The sequence below is a fragment of the Myotis lucifugus genome, unplaced genomic scaffold, assembly GCF_000147115.1.
Source record: "Myotis lucifugus unplaced genomic scaffold, Myoluc2.0 scaffold_14, whole genome shotgun sequence".
Taxonomy (NCBI): domain Eukaryota; kingdom Metazoa; phylum Chordata; class Mammalia; order Chiroptera; family Vespertilionidae; genus Myotis; species Myotis lucifugus.
In genome coordinates, this window is record NW_005871062.1 from 6,959,905 (window position 1) to 6,982,998 (window position 23,094).

Consider the following 23,094-nt stretch of genomic DNA (forward strand, 5'->3'; position numbering starts at 1 on the left):
ATATAAAATCAAACTCCTCCAGAGGGGAGGCCTGAGGCAAGCTTGGGAAGGAGCCTGGGTTTGCCTGGAGGCTTTTGCAGTGACAGCTCCTTCTTAGGAAGAGCATCACCACTTAGGGGCCCACTCTTCTTCCCAAGTATTCTGGAAGGTGGGGAGGAGTAGGATATGGAGGCAGAACATCGATTCTACCTCCCACCTCTGGACCAAGCCCCAGTCCTAGGGTGTGCACCCTGGGACTATGAGCTGCTCTGGTACACAAGTTCATGGGCCCCATGGACTTCTTGCTTTGTGGGGAAGGTGCGGGGTGGGCCCACTAAGGCCTAGGCCCAGAGCAGCAGTGATGGTTGCTTGGGTCAACTATTATCTGGCAACCCTTGGGCTTAGAAAGACTGCCCTTGTCATCAAAACCAACCTTCTCTGTGTCCCCTTTAGTCATGGAATCCTGGAGTATTGAAGCTGGAAGTGATTATGAGAACCAACTGCCCAACTTCTCATTTTAAAGATGGAAATATGGAGGACTAGAGAGGCAATTAACTGGCTCAAGTTCTTTTAATTGTATTCTAAATATCTGTACCAAGTCCTCCAAGGATGGGGGTAGAGTAAGGAGGTGGAGAGAGATTTACAATATTACATAACGGTGATAGCATAGCCAGATCCACTGGGTTTAATACATCTGCGATTATAAATTCTTAGAGGTTAGTGGATAAACAAGGTGTGAGAGCCCTAACTGGTTTAGCTCAGTGGATAGAGTGTCAGCCTCTGGACTGAAAGGTCCCAGGTTCGATTCCAGTCAATGGCATGTACCTTGGTTTCGGGCACATCCCCAGTAGGGGGTGTGCAGGAGGCAGCTGATTGATGTTTCTAACTCTCAATCCCTCTCCCTTCCTCTCTGTAAAAAATCGATAAAATATATTACAAACAAACAAACAACAACAACAACAACAACAAAAAACGAAGGTGTGAGAAATAAAAGGTGGGAGGAGAAAAAAAAAATTGTATCCAACTTCCACTGCCAGAAAAAGTATTTTTCTCCCTTGGACATATTGTCTTTACTCAAATGCGCTATTGCACAGCAGAGATAAAAAAAATTAATAGCTTTGTTTCCTGTGATCTCTTTATCAGCCAAAGTACAGGACTATGGCTCTCAGTTATTTTAATGGAAAAATGGAGGTTGTATTATCAGGTGATATTGCTGTGTGAGGCATTATTTTATTCTTGTTCTTCCTTATTTTAAGTGAGGCGTTCTAGCACCGATTAATGAATAGAGCTACCATGACTGTGATGTTCCCTGTGCCTGATCTCACTCCACCTTCCTTCCCCACCCCCCATAATTTCTTTTTTAAAAATATATTTTTATTGATTTTAGAGAGGAGGGGAAAGGGAGAAAGATAGAAACATCAATGATGAGAGAGAACCATGGATCAGCTGCCTCCAGCATGCCGCCTACTGGGGATCGAGCCTTCAACCCAGGCATGTGCCCCTGACTGGAATCAAACCCAGGACCCTTCAGTCCATAGGCTGATGCTCTATTCACTGACCCAAACCAGCTAGGGACTCACTCCACCTTTTAAGATAACTGCGGCCGGTGAGAGAGGGGCAGCTGATACTGAGCACAGATCCCAGGGAAGGCTATGATGGCTGGGGTCCTTGTCCTCCAGGTAGCTTGAGGGCTTTGCAGACTCAATCACATGGCCCAAGTAACCAGCATTGCAGAATCTTTTATGACTTCTTCAGGAGAATTTATTCAGCAAGCACTAACTGGTGATTTCTGATGTTCCCAGTGTAATATTTGATAGGAAGGGAAAAATGAGTCATGCTGGTTCCTGCTGCCCTAGGGAAGCTCATGCTGACAGAGGGTTGCAAGTTTGATCACTCGGGAAGGACGCTTAGTCACATCCTCCTCCTCTGGGCTTCCAAAGTACATCCACCTATCTGTATCCGGGCTTCTGTCACGTTGTGTGGTCATTTATTTGTCTGCATGTCTGTTTTTTCCTCTGTTAGAATGTGTGTTCCTCTGGCGCAGAGACCAAATCTTATACATGGTCTCAGGTTCATCTTTAGTGCCCAGCTGAAACAATCAATATTTGTACACTAAACTAATGTGTGAGCAAATTCATTGATTCATTCATTCATTTATTCTCCAATGTCTATTGTTAATTTCTATTATATAACACTATCTGTAGTCAGGCCTGTTACTAATATCAGAGGTTTTTTAAAAGGAGTAGCTTTGCTATGAGTGTCAAGTGTGGCTTATGAAAAGGACAAAGGAACCACCTGCCTCAGCTCTCCTGTCACTCTTGCAAAGACCCTTGACTTTTCATCCTCCATGAGCCCTAACAGTGATTCAGAACTGGTGGTGGACAAGAGAGACCCCTTGGATATTGTAAAATGAGTGCTGACCACCAGTGGGGCAGGCTGGGTTCTCTGCCACTCTTAGAATGGTAACTGAGTCTCAATTACTTCATCTGAGAAATGGTGATAGTATAACACTGTCTCATCTTCTTCACAAGGTTTTTGCAAGAGTCACATGAAAATGGTTGTGAATGGTAAAATTACACCAGGGAAAGCAAAAAACATTTAAAAAATAAAGCAGCTCTCTCTTCACCTACCCTAAGACCCTTCATGTGCTTTGGAAAAAGCTCTCCCTATTGCATACCCTATGCCATCCTTTGCATTTATGGAAAATATTTCTTCCATTTATTATGATACAGAGACTATGGTGGAGTGGTTTTGCAAGCAATGGGACCACATCCCCAAACTGCCATCATATGACAGCATCCACATTCCACTAGGAGCTCACAGGTAGCTCAAGGAAGAGTGCATCCCCAGCAAGGGCTTTCTTCAGGGATTTTACAGTTACTCACTAAAAGTTCAATGAAACAATTGCCATTGGCTAAAAAGCCAATGAAAATCCTCCAGGCTTGCATGACTCAGACCCAGGAGAGGCTCAGTTTATGTTAAAATCAAGGGATATGCTGAATGAAGCAAGGCAAGAGATAAAAACAGCATTTATCAAAATGCAATTCCAGACTCCTCCTCTCCTATGGAGAGAGAATTGAAATACTGATGATGTTTCCTTTCATCTGGTTGGAGTCCTAAATCCCTGGGTCCTGAGAATGACTCTGCAGGGATGATCTTGGACAAGTCCTTGATATATTCAGTTTTCCAGGCTCTTACCTTTCAAATGAGGAGGTTGATTAATGCTCAAGGTCCCAGCTCACTTTGACATTTTGCGATTCTATGATCTCCAACTGTTTTATGATTTCTGGATATTCGAAAGTAAATTTATAAGCATGTGGTTCTTGTCTTATGATTCTTCCAATGTACCTCTTGGGTGGCCTGAGCTCCTGTCTCCATATGAGGCCCTACATATCCATTAGCAAGGCCTGGGGGACCAACAGCAGCAGCTCTACTCCTCCAGGGCCTGACACCACATTAGTCCTGTCCCCTGTTGGACCAGGAGACAGAAATTGGGTTCTAGTCTAAAACAACTGTGACTCACTTAATCCCTTCAAGGCCAGTCTCTGGGAACTCTCTTTTATGAAGCTTTCTTTTATATGAAGTTTCTTTCAGAAGATTCTGTCCTTCCTCTGCCCTCCTTTTTGTGGTCCTATCAGTCTATGACAGTGGTGGGAGCTGGCAAAGCCATTTGGCTTCCCGTAGATCCCAGGAGAGTTTTGTACATGGCAGGTACTCAATAAATATGAATCAGAGCCCTAAGGAATTTAAAACTAGATTTGAGTTACATAAAAGTTTGAATGGTACTGATGCAACACATACATTTCTATGATTTCTGTGGTGCTTGGTTAATGATTCCCAACCAGGAATCTGTGGAGATCTGTTAAGGTAGCAATGAGGGTGAGGGCAGAGTAGATAGAATTATTTGGTTGCAAGTGACAAAAGCCCAACTCATATTGGCTAAAACAAAAAAGGGGTATTACTGGGAGTAAAGCTGACTTCTGGTTTGACAACCAAGGTTCTTGAGCTGTTGTTAGCTTCTGCTCTCCAACTCTCACTTTTGCTTCTTTCTGTGTTGGTCCTATGCTCAGGCACACTCCTTGTGGTGGCAATATGGCTGGTAGCAACCCAGGGAAAATGGAAACCCACTTATTCCACAACATTTTCAAAAGAGTGCTGGGCTATCTCTCAAAGGTCATTGTAGTTAACAATCCCTGGAGCTGGAGGAGGGTGTACCTAAAGGACAAGTGGGCAGCACTGTGAACAGAAGAAGGGAATTGATGCTCAGGGCAAAACTGACAAAGTGCATCTTCAAAATTCTTCAGTGTTTTAAAAAGCCTAACAGAAATAGTCCATTTACTAATGTTAAGGACATAGAAGCTAATGAACATATCATTGTTTTGCCTTTGTCTCAATTTATGTCAGTTCAGTTTGGAACACTGGATATCTCTTATTGACCAGAAGCTCTTTGCCTCATAAATAATTCAAAGGGAAATTAATTTCTGGTCGATCCCATTTAACAGTGCTGATTCATGTTAATCCTAATTTCTATGAAATTATTTCTTTAAAATATATCTTTTTCATACACAACATATCATAAATATTTCCACTTGGTATTGGAGGGCTAGTGTATGGTCTCAGCCAATAGGAACTGAATAAACTTGAATGTACTCATTCAGCCAATAATCATTACTGACCTACACCACAGGTGGCTCTTAGTCAACGGGCATACCAACTGTGTTTTTGAGAAATGAGGAAATTAAGGGTCTTTGGTAACCTGTGTTTTCCCTGCTGGGACCCTCTTTTCCTGCCATATATGTTGTGTCTGGAAAGCAGCTTTACCACCTACACCTGAAAGGGTATGGGAATATAATTTCTGAAGGAAGATGAAGAAACAAAGTTGAGTAACTCACTGAAGCTTTAAATGCAAAACTTAAGAGGCCTTCAGAGAAAGGGTCCAGAGTCAAGATGTGGAAGCAATTAGGCCATTGCGGAAGTCTTTTGACTTTAGGGAAACTTGGTGAGTACACCTGAGCCCAAAGGGGAAGAACTCATAATTATAGGTAGGAGAAGCCAGGGCCAGAACAAGTCATACATTGTGGGCATTGGGAAATCTAGTGCCCCGGGGAACCAGAGGCTGGGATCAAGCTCTGTTGGGCCAACCTACAGCAGTTGGCTCTCCAATTTTGAGGATTTGCAAATGTTAAAGAAAAATTGTAATTGCTTTATGTAATCATTAGACAATGTAAAGGGAAAAAAAGGAAGGACCATTTCTGCTGCTTTGCATCCCTTATCTTTTAAGGAACTCACTCTCTTTTTAGGTTTTGTTCATTCTATGAAGTTCAATTTAATTAATCTGGAGCATCATCCTGGGCATGTGATGGGTTCCAGGTCTGAGGCAGGAATAGGGTCTAGTGAACCAGGCACTTCCTAGACATTCCTGCCCCAGGACAGACAGTGGGTTAGGACCTGCATTTGTGAAGAGGAAAGTAAGTCACAGAGAGCACACTGTGGATGCGGGGAGGAATGGCAGGGAGTCCCTGATCCCCTCCACGCTTCACATTGAGCTCTGAGTGAATGAGCTCCTGTATTTCAGTTAAATGCTGAAGCATGTGGCTTGTGTGGGCTACTGAAGTAATCCTGAGCAAGGCAGGGACTCAGGCCATACCAAGTGATAAAATCTCTATTGTTTGAATTGGGAAGAGATCTCAGAGATGATCCTTGTCAAATGTCCTCATTCCAGGCACAGGGAAATTGAGGCCCAAAGAAAAGAGAAAGATTTGCCTACAGCTGCCAGGGTTTTGGAATGTTTGTTTTACCATCAGGACCAACCAGGAGTGCTGGTTAAAATGCTGACTCTTAGGCGCCATCCCAGACCTATGAGGTAGATGCTTTGGAAATGGCCCCAGGAATCTACATTTTAGGAAGTTATCCAGATGATTCCTAGACTCTGAAAGTTTGAGAAGCACTGGTCTAAGGATCCAAAACTGGTTTGTGATCGGCTGTGCAGTAGGGTTCCTGAGTTCAGACTCCAGGCTCTCTCTCTGACACTGGAGGACTGTAGGAGATGGTGACTGTGGAGAAAGTCAGAACCAGGAGGGTGAATGGAGAGCTAGGAAGGGTGAGGTTTTATTTCTAATTCCTTCTGCAGTTTGTGTAGGCATCTTTTCAGACTAGATGTTAAGACATTGAACAAATGATTCTTGTGTACCTGTCAGGCATCATGATGTTTAAGTGTATGTGCCTTGAATCCCTATTACTTTCTCAACTCCAGCTGATCAATTGACAGATGAAGAACCTCACACAAATTTCTCTCTCTGTTTTTAAAAGTTAATAGCCTCTCTCCAGTCTCCAATCCTTTGCATGTAACAGATGAGCAGATTGGCATGCATCCTTCTATGGCTTTCACATCTCAGACAAACTTAAGTTGCTAAGAACCGCAAGAGATGATCTCTAAATCTTAAATACAGAGATGAAATGAGAAGAATCAGTTCTTTTTGCTGGTTTTAAAATGACTTAGTCTCTACTTTGTATTAAAATGTCATTTACCTCTTGTTATAAATCGGTGTGTATTGTCTTATATTTCATTATGTGAAGACTTTTAGCATTTTAAGCCAGGATTCCTTTGGGATGTCCTAGGACCCCAATATAACTAGAGGCTAGTTACTAAAATTTTATTTTTTTAATTATAAAAAGTCAGTAAATAGTTCATGAAGTTACTAATAAAGACTAAACAAAGGAATAAAATGGGTATTCTCTTTAAAAACTCAGCTTGCACATAATATATGTTTCTATAGAACATTTGACTGAGCTCTAAGACAGGGAGCTGATACTGGCTCTGCTCTAAATATGCTGTGTGAACTTGAACAAAGCACCACCCTTTTCTGGACCTCAGTTTCCCTCTGCATAGAACAAGAGGGTCAGACAGGTGATTTCGGAAGACTTTTTCAGCTCTGAAAGTTTCAGGGTAAAGTAACAAGGGGTTATGAAATGTCCCACAGTGTGGGAGGGAACAAATATGTCATGATTTTGTTCCAGTATAATCTGTTTCACATTTAGTATAGTCCAACCTGTGATGGGTCCTCTGTGGAACACAGATGACTCACTTCCTGTCCTAAATGGATCTTCTCTGAAGGGCGGAACAGATCCTTCCTTCAGATATCAAGCCAGCCAAGGGGGGTCGAGTCTATGGGCCTTTGGCCAAATTCTGCATGTTCTTGATCTATATCAAATTAAACCTGATATTTGAGTGCACACGTGCGTACACACACACACACACACACACACACATACACAGAGTTAAGAACACAGCAGTTTAGAAGGTAGATGTTCCTGAAAAGTGTGCTCATCAAGTTTTCATAAACACAATCACATTTGACATTAAGTAGAGTAGTTGGCAATTGAAATGAAGATTAGGGTGAAAATTTTTATAAGGTGACAGATCTTTTTTGTGTAATTTGGAACGCTGGAGAAGCCTAGTATATTTCCACTTCTTCCAGGGAGTCGCCCCAGACTACTGCTGACTGTTGGTGCCTTCATTTATCTGTCTCTCCACTGAATTCTACTCTACTTTAAGAACTGGACCAACATAAGAAGGTATAAAAATACACTCTTAAAGCCACAGACTCCTAAAATGTTAGAGACCAAAGGACTCTTTGAAATGTCATCTCCTCATGTCACCTTTATCATTTGCTCATTCATTCATTCAACAAATATTTATTTAATGTTTACTATGTGTTAAGCACTGTGCTAGGTTGAAGATATAGGGCAAAAACAAGGCATAAAAGATTTCTACACTCATGGAATTTATATTTTGTGTGTGTGAGGAGGGGCAAGCCATGAATAAGTAAACAAGGTGTGACAATTGGCAGGTTGATGGAATGGGGAATTACTGGTCAGGTAGGGAGAGTTACTTTAGACAGGATAGGCAAAGAAGATTTCTGTAAGGATGTAACATTTAAACAAGTATCTGAAGAATGAGAAGGAGCTAATCATGGCAAATGTGTAGGGCTGAAGACAAGAAATAACTGGTAGAAACTGATGGTGAGGAAGAGCTGAGAGATTTAGAGACCAGGCTGGGGGAGAGGGTGTAAAAGGGGCTGGACTAGGGTTATTGTAACAGGAGGCTAGAATTTGGATAAGTTAAGATAAATTTTGAAGGTGAATAAACAAGACTTGTTTCTGGATTTAAAAAGGGGGTTGAGCCAGTGTGGCTCAGTGGTTGAACATCAACCTATGAACCAGGAGGTCACAGTTTGATTCCTGGTCAGGCACATGCCCAGGTTGTAGGCTCGATTCCCATGATTCTCTCTCATCATTGATGTTTCTCTCTCTCTTATATCCTTTCTGAAATCAATACAATCACATTTTAAAGAGGGGGGGGTGAGAAATAGGAAGGAATCAAGAGTACTCCTCCTTTAACATGAGAACTGGGTGAAAGGTTATTTAATGAGATGGGAAGATTGGGGAAATACAATATAGTTTTGGAAGGAAATCCAATAAACTTATTTTAGATGTAGTGAATTTGATATTTTTATTGGACATTCAAGCAGAGATTTTGAATAAGGTACTGATTCTTCTTGAAAGGCCCTCTAATTATTTCAAAAGTGTTAGCTTTATCTCTTATCTCTTGACCTAGACCAAAATGCCTCTGAAGGTAGGCATGGCTTATATTTTATATTTATTCTGTCTTCTCCATAGAAATCAAAGTGAGAGAAAAGTAGCAAAATCTTTATATTCCCGCATTCTAGAATTAGATAGACCTGCTATGTTGAGTCTGCTTGTACTGGCTCACAAGACCCAATTGCTAAAATTTCAGAAATGTCATGAGAAGTTGTTAAACCACCCTTGCGTTTATTTATGGTTGGAGTATTTACACAGTGAATTTGGCAAACTCTACAAATCAAGACTTCTTTCTGTAGAGAGTCTGGTTACCAGTACATCAAAGTAAGACCCAGAGTCACCAACTCAAATGACCTGTGGAGAAATGAAGATAACATTTATAAGTGATTTGTCTAGGTCTAGAAGCATTTCTCCTAATCAAATATCAAAGCATGCTGGTCCCTGTCTCACCTAAAATGAATTCCTAATTAAATCCAGAAACTTAAAGTTCTCAATCTAAAATATATATATTCAGGTTATTACAAAACATTCATTTCCCCTCTCATCCTCTCTCATAAATGTTTTTAAATGTGCATGATAAAAAAACACTTTCACAAAGTTTCACTGGGCCCAAGGGCCACCAGTGTGCAACTCAATATGAAGTTCTTGTTCATGAATTCAAGCTCAGTGGTTGAGCATCAACCTATGAACCAGGAAGTCACAGTTTGATTCCTGGTCAGGCACATGCCCAGGTTGTAGGCTCGATTCCCATGATTCTCTCTCATCATTGATGTTTGAATTCATACAGTCTGCCTCAATATGAACCCAAGTGTTCATCTCTAATTAGGGAGACATGTATCCCCTCTAGAATAGTTAAGCTCTAAGATGTCAGTTGTCATTCATAATTCCAGTCCAGTTTTGTTAGATCTTATGCTTTTTCAAGAGAAGCCAAGAATCTGGGTTTTAATGAGAAACTTCCCAGCTGTTGAAAGTTGAGTTAAAGTTTTTAAAAAAGTACCATGGGCCAAACAAAACACTTTCACAAAGTTTCACTGGGCCCAAGGGCCACCAGTGTGCAACTCAATATGAAGTTCTTGTTCATGGTCATTCATCTGGGGGTGAGAGAGGGCCTTCAGAATATGCCAGAAATCAACTTTCCTGTCAACCCTGCATGTGGAAGCCACATCACATTTATTTTTATCAAGAAACATTGTTTAAGTGACATATGTTATACTCTAGCATGGTGAAGCAAATCCATCACAGGTATATTTGTTTCTCTGGCTTGGTCATGGGTTCCTCTAGATGCACCAAGACTGCATCTTTTTATCTTCCAATAATGTAACACTAAAAACACAAATAGGAGCTTGCTATGCAAGGAGCCATGGAGACATTTTGCCCAGTCTATTGAAGAAACTGGTGCTCAAAGAGAAATCACTTGACCTAGTCCTCAATAGTGATTTAGTGACGAGTTGGGACTAGAACCCAAATATTTAAATGACAGATCCTAGGGCTTAAAAGGACCTATGGTTCTCAGGAAATATTCACTGAATTAATGAGTACATGAAACAATAATGTAAGAATGAATGTGTGAATGAGTAAGCACAATCTGAAATGATCAACTGGTTTATGGAACACAATTTAAAGTAAGAATCATGTGAATTGGGACTTGGTTTTAGTTCTTCCACTAACTACCATGTTACCTTCAGCATGTCTTTTATCCTCTCTGGTCCTTAACTTACTTATCTATAAGTTGTCTTGTCTCTCAGTGTTGTTTAAAAAATCATAAACTAGTAGTAACAGTCAAAAATTATTGAGTATTATATTCCAACCATTGGTCTAAATACATGAGTTTTGAGAATACTTACAATAGTTCTATAAAGTGAGCACTATTTTTACCACCTCTATTTTGTAGATGAAGAAACGGATGCACAATATTATAACGAATCTGGCCAAGTTCATACAGTTTGCAAGAAAACAGTGAATGATATTTGAAGCTAGGCATTTTATTCTGGAATTATAATAGCAATAAAAGTGCAACAAAAATAAGAGGATGGCATGAATGTATGAACACAACACTTTTGGGAAGCTCAGGCCTGTGGCACTCCTATGGCTCTTAAAAATGATGCTCAAAGTTGAGACTTTTTCCCCTCTGTTTGACACTGTAGGATTGATGTTAAAATAACTTTGAGAATTGGATTAAGTGACCTCTGAAGGACTATTTATTTATTTATTTATTTGAGAGAGAGAGAAACATCAATTTGTTGTTCCACTTATTTATGCATTCATTGGTTGATTCTTGTATGTGTCTTGACTGGGGATCAAAGCCCCAAACTTGGTGTATTAGAGACAACACTCTAACCAACTGAGCTACTCGACCATGGCCTGAAGGACCTTTTAGATTAATTTAGAAATCTGCCTTCTAGTTCTGTAACTTCTTTGGGTAACCTTGACAGATCCTCTCTATGTATACAATGGAGTTGAACACATTAAAAATTCTTGCAACTCTGATAGTCAAAGGTTCTATGGAGACTTTAATAAGAAGCTAACAAGAGTCAGGATTCTTTTTAATTGCATATTACAAAAACCTAACTCAAACTAACCTAAACCAAAGAGGGAATATATTAGCTCAGTAACAGAAAAGCTGAATTGTAGCCTTGCTTTATACATGGCTTTATCCAGGGTCTCAGATAACATAGGTTTTTTTTTTCCAGTTCTCTCCATGTATGAGTAGGATAGTCACCTAAGACTTGCACTCTATCAACTAAGTAAACCCAATGGGGAAAAATAATTCTCTAAAACCAGAAAATTCATGGTGAGGAATTAGATTGACTTGCTTTGGTATAATATTCACCTTCATTCTGGCCTTCATCTTCATATGGGGACCAGACCCAAGACATAGGTTTGCCTCTTTGGTTATGTAGGAAGAGTCTATCTTATGCATAATACTTGGATGGGTTTTCCACTGAATAAGAACTTTCTGTATGAGAAGAAAGAGAGAGGGTGTGGGTAAGCAGAAACACAGCAGTCAACTCCAACCAGCTGCACTTCCCACATAAAAGGAAGACTGACAGAATGGGTATCCTGTGTCTGACCCTTCAGCTCAGAATCACAAATTGTGCTATTGGTCCTCCGTATTAGGAATGAGTCATTGCTACATATTTCTTTTCCTCCATCTTCAGGGCCATTTGGACTCAAACAGTGACATCAATGCATATCATGGAATTGTTCTTTTGTCTTGTAGTTACAGTTCATTAGAAAATATATATGCAATGATGATCTCAGCACAGGCAATAAATTAGGAAATAAATGATTAGGCTTTGAGCAATGTTTTCCAGAACTGTATTAGATTGTGAGGATTCCACCAATTAGGCAACTTGGCTAATGCCTCTAATCTAACTCAACACCCCTAGTGTGTACTGGAGAGGGTGACCAGACCTTTGCTTCTTTTGGCTGGCACAAGTAGTTACTTGTGCTAATCAGCAGGAGGGAAACAGGAAGAAGGAAAGGGATAGGAAATATCTACCAGCAAGATGTGAAGACAAAACCTCTCCTGAGCAGTGACTCCTATGAGACTAATGAACAGAAAAGAATTTGATCAGCCCTCCACTCAAAAACATCTACACCTACACTTTGTATACTCACAGCTTGTTAGAGCTGGAAGGATGTTTAGACGTGACCTAATCCAACTCTTTTATTTCAGAGATAAAAAAAAACAAAAACCAGAGGCCCAGATTGAGGAAATAACTTGGTCAAGGTAATGCCGCAAAGGAGTAGCTAAACCTGAACTTAACCCTAAGTTAAGTTCATTATAGATTTTCCAAGTGCTCATTCCTGTGTGGCAAGCTCCCTTTGGCTGTGCCCTCAGGGCTCTGGTAGACATTTGGAATTACGGAAGCTTTGCTGATGAAGAAACTGAATTTAATTTAATCTACACTGGAAGTTCAAGGAAGAGAAATAACAAGTGGCCATTGCAATGCCTTAGACTTAAATATTTTCCACTTTTACTTCTCTAAGCTAAAGAAAGGAAGTAATAGCTTGAGGCTTCTCAATGTTAGAAAATAAAAAAGTAATTCATGAGTCTTTGAAAGGTGGTGAATGGACATATGTTATGTATGTTTGTGTTTAGTGAATATTGAAAGAGTGCTAAAGGAGAAATTTGGGGATCTAAATTCTACTTGGATATGGGTCTTAATGGGTAATCTTGGAAAACTCATTCTATCTGGGTATTGGTTTCCTCATCTGATTTTTAAGTTGCTGGTCAAGCTTTAGGGGGGTCCAAAAAAATTTCTTTGACATGCTTTGAATGTCATTGTTATGGATAGAAAAGAAACTTTTTGGATGAAAGGTGGCTGGCCTAAAGCCAGTCTTTGCAAAATAAGTTCCCTCATTACTAATCTGGCCCAATGAAATAAGCACAGGGCTAAGAGTCTAGGACAGTTATGGCAAACCTTTTGAGCTCAGCGTGTCAGCATTTTGAAAAACCCTAACTTAACTCTGGTGCCGTGTCACATATAGAAATTTTTTGATATTTGCAACCATAGTAAAACAAAGATTTATATTTTTGATATTTATTTTATATATTTAAATGCCATTTAACAAAGAAAAATCAACAGAAAAAATGAGTTCGCGTGTCACCTCTGACACGTGTGTCATAGATTCGCCATCACTGGTCTAGGACATGGCTTTGTTTCTCTTTGCTCCATGACTTTGGGCAAGTCCTTGACTTTTTCTAGGCCTTTAAAAAAGTCTCTAAAATGGGATTTACACCTTTGCATGCTTGCCTCACAGGGCTGTTACATGGAGATAAAGGATGTAGAAATGCTTTATGATATGCAGGCTCTTTTATATACAAGGGAAGGGCAAAAGTAGTTTACAGCTGCGTTGTGGCATTCTTTTGAGTTAACAGAACTATTATAATAATCATAACCTGCATGTCTTTTTCCATACGAACAACTGCAAACCTACTTTTTCTCTTGGTGAATGAGAATAATGTAGAAACAACCTGTAGAACCAAAATTCAATGTGGCCAAGATGACACTGAAGGAGCTGTAATTTATTTTTCACAGGGTCATTTTGTTTTCCTACTAATAGTGCAAGTTGAAACAGGGCTAAATAAAATGCCCATACTTTCATTTTGCCTGAAACAGGCCATGATCATCCTGGTGCAATTACTAATAATACATGTTATCACGCTCAAAAGTATTTCTTTTTGGCAATAAATTAAATTGTTATCCCTAAACTTAAATATCACTATATTCAACCTCTTCATTTTTCATATTATGAAATAGAGGCTCAGAGAAGAGAAATGACTTCCTAATTCACACAGAGCTTTCCCAAAGTCTGGACTTGGCAAACACTTCTTTCTACCTGAAAAGAAAGGGTAGGAGAATATGGGGTAAGAGAATCTCTCCCTTTAGCCATTCTCCAGCTTCTTGAAGCAATTGCTTAACAAGACCAGCCCCACCTTTCCCTTGGTTTCCTGGAAAGTGATCAGCCATAGTGCGTCTGCCAGTGGCCATGGGAGATGGAGCAAACATTATAGGACCCTGGAAACGAAAGGTTTTTTCTTTTTCCTCTTCTGTACCCAGAAGAAAAACCCCAATGGAAGAACCTCTGTCTATTAATAGTTATCCCTTATTCAGACACATTTTATTATCACTCATAAATCACGTTCATATCCATCATCTCATTTGATCTAATTCTTACTAACTTTGGAAATGGTTTTGGAGGCACCTTATTCCCATTTTGTAGCTGAGAAAAACAAAATCTACAAAGACAGGTGACTTGTTTTTGGTTTCATAGTAAGTTGAGCCAGAGTTGGGAACAGAGTTTAATCTCAGATCCCCTGGCCCAGGATTCCTTCTACTTATTATCCTAGCTTCCTACAGGGTCTGCCCTTAGGCATCTTCTAGGAGAAAAATCATTATAATAAGGCCTTTTTGGTATTTAAGTAACTAAATCTTCTTGGATGGAGCCCAAAGCAGACCCATTTTATATCTTGAATTTGACTCTGTGGCAAATAGTGTTAGAACATGGTTCATGATCAACTGTGAGCTTTGTCCTACAATAATTTCTGAGAAGATGAGTATGTAGATCAAAAACAGGGTACTTCATTCTGGAGTAAGATTTTTCTGTTTTAAAATTGTTGCTAGGATCATGGGGAATAGAGTTTCACAACAGTAACTAACTGTGCTGTGCTTGCAAATCAGTGACCCAATAATTTGCAAAAATTCCCATTTCAGAGAGATTTGTTCTGGTGGAGACTGAAATTCTTTATTTGGAACTTGACACATCCCAGACCCATAAGAAGTCAGCTTGACAAGAGATGCTGTTATATACATCATCACTCTGCCTTAGGGAGGCAACTATGTGGATGTGAGTGCTTTGGTGGCAAGAGTCAGGGACTTAGCCATGATCCTGATTCTGTGTGTGACTCATGTGATATTAAAAAGCCACTTTTCATTTTTTTGGTTATTGGAAACTTCTTCCCAGTTGATCTAATAGGAAGACATAGGCTTTAAATCAGGCAGACCAGGATTTGAATCCTATGTTCTCTACTGATTAGCTGTGTGATTTGAAGAAGTTAGTTGAGCTCACTGAGCCCCATTTTCCTCAAAAGGGGATAAAAATAGTCCTGCTTTAACTCATAGAAACATAGAACTCAGAGACCAAAGGGATGGTTGCCAGGTGGGAGAGGGTGGAGGAAGGGTGAAAAAGTGAAGGGGAATATAGTCAATAATCTTGTGATAAGTTTGCCTGGTAACAGATGGTCACTAGAATTAGCGGGATGATCACATTGTAAGGTGTTAAAATGTCAAATCACTGTATCGTACACCCAAAACTAATATAACCCATCTAGGATTGTATACCAACTATCTATATTATAAAAGGCCAGTGCCTGTAATGCCATAATGACCAAACAACCAGTCACCAGGAGGTGCATTGATGGGTCTCACGGTGCGGTGGGTCTGGGGTCCTGCGTGGCGTGGCGGGTCTGAGTCTCATGTGATTTCGTGTGCTGGGCCTCTAGGGAATATATATATATATATATATATATTTATATCTATATATATATGTATATATATATATATATTTTTTAAGGAAAGAAAGCCACTTTTCATTTAGGGAGCCCAGTTTCTTCAACTGTCAGATGTTGAGATTGGATTAATCAGCATGCTTCTAACTTCTAAAGTTATTGGATTCTTTTTTCTGAGAATGATGTGGAAACCTAGAATGTATAAATGAGTCAAAGAGGTGGGGATACGGACTGGGAGCCCATTCATTCAATCATCTTGTGTGACCATGTGATATGTGCATGGAAGGGGTCAGTATGGAAATAATTGATAATGTCCAAAAATGATTTTATCCCCCACCACTGGCATTCTAAAGACCAGTAATATCGTTTTTTAAAAGTTATAAACATGGCTATTTATTTAGAGAATATAATAGAATTTTAAAAGCTGATAAAATCAAAAACATCATAACATCTAAAAAGTATTATATGTGTATTAATTAAGTGCTTGCCATACTTCTCCAATCTTTTTTTAAAAACATATAAGGGGTTTGGGGCATTACTGATGTCAGAAGAGTTACATTTTTTTTTATTTTCATTGAATTTATTGGTGTGACATTGGTCAATATAAATATATAGCTTTCAGATATACAAATTTATAATAAATCATCTATATATTGTATTGTGTGTTCACTACTCCAAGTAAAGTCTCCTTCCATCTCCATTTCCCCCCCTTTACCCTCTTCTAATTCCTCCCACCCCCTTTCCCTCTGGTAATCACCATACTGTTGTCTGTGTCTCTGAGTTTCTACTTTACACTTAAAGGAACTAGAAAAAACAACCAACAAAACCCAGAGTGAATAGAAGAAAGTAAATTAATAAAGATCAGAGCTGAAATAAACCAAATAGAGTCTAAAATAAATACAAAATATTAATGAAACCAAGAGCTGGTTCTTTGAAAAGATAAACAAGATTGACAAACCTTTAACCAGATTCATCAACAACAAAAAATAGAGAGTACACAAATAAATAAAATCAGAAATGAAAGAAGAGAAATAACAACTGACACTAAAGAAATATAAAGAATTATAAGAAAATATTAGAAACAACTATATGCCAATAAAGTGGACAATATGGATGAAATGGACAAATTCCTAGAAACATACAAACTTCCAAAACTGAATCAGGAAGAATCAGAAAACCTGAATAGACATATTGCAACTAATGAAATTAAAACAATAATAATAAAAAAACTTCCAACAAACAAAAGTCTTGGACCAAATGGCTTCACAGGTGAATTTTACCAAACATTCAAAGAACTAACACTTATCCTTCTCAAACTATCCAAAAAAATTCAAGAGGAAAAACTGCCAAATTCATTTTATGAGTCCAGCATTATCCTAATTCAAAACCAGATAAAGACACTTTGAATAAAGAACATTATAGGCCAATATTCATGATGAACATAGATGTTAAAATCCTCAAAAAATATTAGCAAACTGAATCCATATATACATTTAAAAGATCATATACCATGATGAAGTGGGATTTATTCTGGAGATGCAATGTTGGTACAATATGTGCAAATCAAGAAATATGATACACCACATAAACAAAATGAAGGATAAAAACCACACAATCATATTAATAGATGCAGATAAAACATTTTATAAAATCCCATATCCACTTATGATAAAAACTCTCAGCAAAATAGGAATAGAGGGAATACATCTTAATGTAACAAAGGCCATATATAACAAACCCACAGAAAACATCATACTCAATGGGCAAAAACTATAAGCATTTTCCTTAAGATTAGGAACAAGACAGGGATATCTGCTTTCACCACTCTTATTCAACACTACAGGCCCGGTGCATGAAAATTCATGCACTGGAGAGGGGGTCCCTCAGCCCAGCCTGCCCGCTCTCACAGTCCGGGAGCCCTCAGGGGCGGGAGGTGACCCAGAGATCAGGGGAAGGCGACACCCCCATCACACCTCTGCTGCTGCCACTACTGGTAGCACAAGCCTCAGCTGGCCCTGGTTACCTGCACTTTAGGCCGGCCCTGTGCCTCAGGCTGGCCCTGGGTGGCTGGGCAGCTGCCATCCACAGCTTGCCTGAACCTCAGTCAGTGGGGGGTGCAGGAGGACCTGAGGCCCCAGCAGAGCTGAGGGGACTCTGTTGGCAGGCGTGTGGAGCAGCCAGCCCTGCCCCACTGTGGGTGCTGCCATCTGGTGATGGTGTGACAGTTAATTTGCATAATACCTCTTTAATATATAGGACTAGAGGCCTGGTGCATGAAATTCATGCACTCAGGGAGGTCCCTTAGCCTGGCCTGCACCCTCTCACAGTCTGGGAGCCCTCAGAGGATGTCTAATTGAAGGGGGGCAGGCCTACGACATCAGTTGGACATCCTTAGCACTGCCGCAAAGGCAGGAGAGGCTCCCGCCACCACTGCTGCCCTAGCCAGCCGTGAGCCTGGTTTCTGGCTGAGCGGTGTTCCCCCTGTGGGAACACATTGACCACCAGGGGGCAGCTCCTGCATTGAGCATCTGCCCCCTGGTGGTCAGTGCGCATCATAGAGACAGGTTGTTCCACCATTCGGTCAATTTGCATATTGGCTTTTATTATATAGGATAATACTGGAAGTCCTAGCAACAACAATCAGACAAGAATAAAAGATAAAAAGCATTCAAATTGGAAAGAAAGAAGTAAAACTGTCATTATTTGCAGATGACGTTATACTGTATATAGATAACCCTAAAGATTCCACCAAAAAACTACTAGAACTGATAAATGAATTCAGTAAAGTAGCAGGATACAAAATAAATATCCAAATATCAATTGCATTTTTGTACACTAATAATAAATTATTAGAAAGGGAAACTAAGAAAACAATCCCATTCACAATTACATAAAAAATAACAATAAAAAACCCACATAGGAATAAATTAAACCAAGGATGGTAAAAGACCTGTAATTAGAAAATTATAAGACACTAAAGAAAGAAATTGAAGAAGATGCAAATAAGTGGAAGCATAAATACCATGTTCATAAATAGGAAGAATTAACATCATTAAAATACCCATAGTATTCAAAGGAATCTATAGATTCAATGCAACTCCTATCAAGATATCAATGGCATATTTCACAGAACTAGAACCAATACTCCAAAAAATTATTTGGAACTACAAAAGACCCTGACTAGCCACAACAATCTTGAGGAAGAAGAATAAAGTTGGAGGAATCATGCTACCTGCTATTAAACAATACTACAAGGCCACAGTTATCAAAACAGCATGGTACTAGCAGTAAAACTGACATATAGATCAATGGAACAAAATACAGAACCCAGAAATAATCCTATATAATAGAAGGCTAATATGCAAATTGTCCCTTCGACCAGTAGTTCGACTGGGAGTTCAAACAGGGGTGGGGACAGCCAGCCAACTGCCTGGGGCCCCTTCCCCTGGCTGCCCCCACCCCTGATCAGCCACATTCCCGACCCTGATCAGGGGCTGGGCCAGCCCACCAACCACCCACGACTCTTCCCCTGGCCAGCCTGGCCCAATTAGCCCAGATCAGGCAGGCTGGCTGGACCCCACGCATGCACGAATTTGTGCACTGGGCCTCTAGTCAATTAATATTTGACAAAGGAGGCAAAAACATGCAATGGGGTAAAAATAGTCTATTCAATAAATGGTTTTGGGAAAATTGGACAGATACGTGCAAAAAAAAAAAAAGGAAAAGGAAAAAAAAAAAAAAGAAAGAAAGTAGACCACATTCTTACACCATGCACAAGAATACACTCAAGCCTGACTGGCATGGCTCAGTGGTTGAGCATCAACCTATGAACCAGGAGGTCATGTTTTGATTCCCAGACAAGGCACATGCCCAAGTTGCAGGCTTGATTCCCAGTGTGGGATGGGTAGGGGGGGGCATGTAGGAGGCAGATGATCAATGATTCTCATCATTGATGTTTTTATCTCTCTCTCTCCCTCTCCTTTCCTTACTGAAATCAATAAAAATATTTTTAAAAGAATACATTCAAAATGGATTAAAGACATAAATGTTAGACTTGAAACCATAAAAGTCTTAGAAGAAAACGTAGGCAGTGAAATCTCAGACATTTCTTGTAGCAATATTTTTTTCTAATATATTGCCTCAGGCAAGGGAAACAAAAAAAATAAACAAATGGAACTACATAAAAAATAGTTTTGCACAGCAAATGAAACCATCAACAAAATGAAAACACCCCCACTGAATGGGAGAATATATTTGCCAGTGATACATCTGATAAGAGATTAATATCCAAAATTTATAAAGAAATTATACAACTCAACACCAAAAACGAGCAATCTAATTGAAAAATGGACAAAGGACCTGAAGAGAGCCTTCTCCAAAGAAGACATACAGATGGCCAACAGACATTGAAAATATGCACAATATCATTAGTCATCAGAGAAATGCAAATGAAAACCCCATGAGATATCACCTCAAGCCTGTCAGAATATCTATCATCAATAAATCAACAAATAACAAGTGTTGGGTAGGTTGTGGAGTAAAAAAACCCTCGTGCATTGTTGGTGGAAATGCAGATTGGTGCAGCCACTGTGGAAAGCAGTATGCAGTTCCCTCAAAAAATAAAACTGCCTTATAACCCATCTATTTCACTTCTGGGAATATATCAAAAGAAACCCAAAACACTACTTGAAAGAATATATGCACCCCTATATTCATTGCAGAGTTATTTACAATAGCCAAGATTTGGAAGCAGCCCAAATGCCCATCAGTAGATGAGTAATAAAAAAGCTATGGTACATTTACACAATGGAATAGTTTTCACCTGTAAAAAAGAAAGAAATCTTACCTTTTCCACAGCATGAATGGACCTAAAGAATATTATGCTAAGTGAAATAAGCCTGTCAAAGAAAGACAACTATCACATTATTTTACTTTATGTGGAATCTAATGAACAAAATAAACAGGCAAAATAGAAACAGACTCATAAGTACAGAGAATAGACTGGCAGCTGTCAGAAGGGAGAGGGGTGGAAGGCTGGTGAAAAAGGTAAAGGGATTAAGTAAAAAAAAAAAAGGAACAGTAATATCTTAGTGATAGATGTTAAGCACTTGAGGGGTTGCAATGAGCCCAGAATTCAGGATACTGAACTTGGCAGACAGGAAAAGGCGTTATGATAACGTACAAAGGGTAGAATTAGGGGTGGAGGGCAGCATGATATGATTGTTACCCTTTACAAGTGCACAGCACTTTATAGTTTACACAGTGTTTGCTGATCAGTTGTCTCTTTTGAGCTTGCCCAGTACTGTACATTCAGGCATTTCATGAAGCACTGATTCCGTGCTGGTTCTGTGGTAGAGCTCAGGAATATAAAAAGGAAGAGAGACCATTTGATCCTCAAGGGGACCACTCAATATCTGATAAAGGAAAAGGCTTATACACAAATCATTGCAATTGCAAAACAGAAAGGCTCTAGGAGAGGTGCATGCGAATGAAGAGGAGAGAAGAGAGAGGGGATTCCTTTTCCCTGGGGGAAGGAAAGAAGGCATATTTAGGGTAAGGGGGCCCTGCAGGCATTTCACGGGGTCATTCCACATGCACAGCCCTGGCAGCCTAAGAAAGAAAGCATGAGTGTGGGGAAGGGTTTAGGGAACCGACCATGGGGTAGCAAATAGAGGAAAGGCTGTGAAAGGAGCCAGACTAGGACGGGCTTTGAATGCAATGCAAAGAATTTGGACCTCTTGGCAATTAGATCTGTTTTCCAGGTGGGGAAACAGGCTCATAGAAGTTGGGAACTTCGCTGAACCTTCATGCACAGGTAAAGCAATTGCAAGGCTGGTGAACCCTGCATCCTGCTGCTCTTTCTGCTACCCTGTGCTGCCTCCAGCAGGCCTGAGCAGAACCAGGCCCTCCCTGGGAGAGGCCTCTGGGCTGTTTATCCTGCTCAGTGGGGCTGGCTCTGGCAGGGACTGGAAGTGGGTGGGGTGGGGGCCCTGGAAGAGAGGAGGAGCCTGACAACAAGGGCTACATTCAAGGCCTGCACTGGAGCTGGGCGAGGAGAATGGAAAGCTACAGTCTGTCGGAGCGTCCAGCCTTGGCAAGGCCATCGGGGCCTTATAAGGAAATGTTGTTCTCTCCCAGCCAGTGGGGCTGGGACAGAGCCCTGTGCCCACAGGACAGAGCTGCCCTTGTGGTGGTAGGCTGGGGTGCCACCGCCCCTCCGCTGTGAGCAGGAATCTCAATGGGCCACTTCTGCAGGCTCAGCATTCCTTCTCAGCCCCAATGTGCCTGCAGCCCCCACCCCTTGATGCCCTCCGGCTCCCCAATGGCTTGGGATGATTGGAGGAGAGGAAAAACACAAAACAAAACAAAGATTTGGCAAGATTCCAAGCCTTGCTGCTGTCTGATGCCAAATTACCCAGAAAACAGGCTCCAGTCAAATTCTCCCTTTTCCCTGAAGGGTGCAGGAGTAAAGGGATCTCTCTTTGCCACCCTTTCCTACGCTGTACCCTTGTCTTCTGGTGATCATAGAGCTCCCAGCCTGGGCCCTGTGTGCTACAGGCAGGCAGCACATGAGACAGTGGGGAGGAGGAAACCTTGTGCTGGTGTCCGAGGGAGGGGCCACTGGAGCACTCCCAGGAGAAGGACGCCTCTGTTCAGAGGCCTTACCTGTGCCAGGCAGGCCAGAGGAGCTGAGAGGCTCCAGAGTACAGAGGAAAAACACAGCCTGCCCAGAAGGCAGCAGACAGCGCTCCCTGGGAAAGGCCGGGCAGCATTAGTCAGCTCCTGGAAGGAGTGCCCTTCCACAGCGTGCCATGAGTGTGATTTAAAGCACTGATCCCCGAGGGATCTCCCTGAACCTGAGATTGGGGGTAGGAGCAGAAAAGATGCTTAGTGTGGACTTTTTGCTTTGCCTATTCATAGACTCCTAGACGCATAAAACCCTGGAGCTACAAGAAAACAGGTCAGCCAGCCCAGCTCTGCACCTAAAGCAAACTTGGCAGCCAGCAGCCAGCTCGTGCTCTCCCAGTGACCATGAACTCTGTCCCTCACTTCAGTCCTTCCAATACCCACAGGTGACCCCCTGTGTGTCAGCCATTGTGAACTATCCTGAGGGTGCCATCCAGAGCAAAGCTATGAGAAGCACAAATGAACAAAATATGAAGGAGAAAGTTGTGAACCCCAAGAAAATCACAGAGGAAATGCTCTAAGAGATGAGATAGAGAAATTCCTCTTGACTAGGTGTGCAGAGCAAAGGACAAGTGATGGTGTTGTTAAAAAGATGACATTGGGGTGAAAAAAGCCAAGAGTTCAAAAATGACATTTTGAGAGCTTGGAAAATGGGGAACTGCTTCTGGGGGGGAGGGACTGGCATGAGCAGGGGCAGAAAGCAGCATGGGGCTTGCTTGGTCCCTACTCATGGCTAGATATGCACAGTTGGGAAAGAGGAAGACGGGGTTGGACATGGGTTAGCACTGGATTTTGGAAGCACTGAATGCCAG

General features: G+C 40.8%; 1 long non-coding RNA gene across 1 annotated transcript; it reads right to left on the reverse strand.

Moving 5' to 3' along the window:
- Nucleotides 1-8,805: 8,805 nt before the first annotated feature.
- Nucleotides 8,806-22,375, reverse strand: LOC106696393. Its single transcript, XR_001347322.2, has 3 exons — nucleotides 22,262-22,375; nucleotides 11,411-11,536; nucleotides 8,806-8,934 (listed from the first exon to the last, which is right to left on the reverse strand). It is a non-coding gene; the product is annotated as an uncharacterized LOC106696393 (long non-coding RNA).
- Nucleotides 22,376-23,094: the final 719 nt, after the last annotated feature.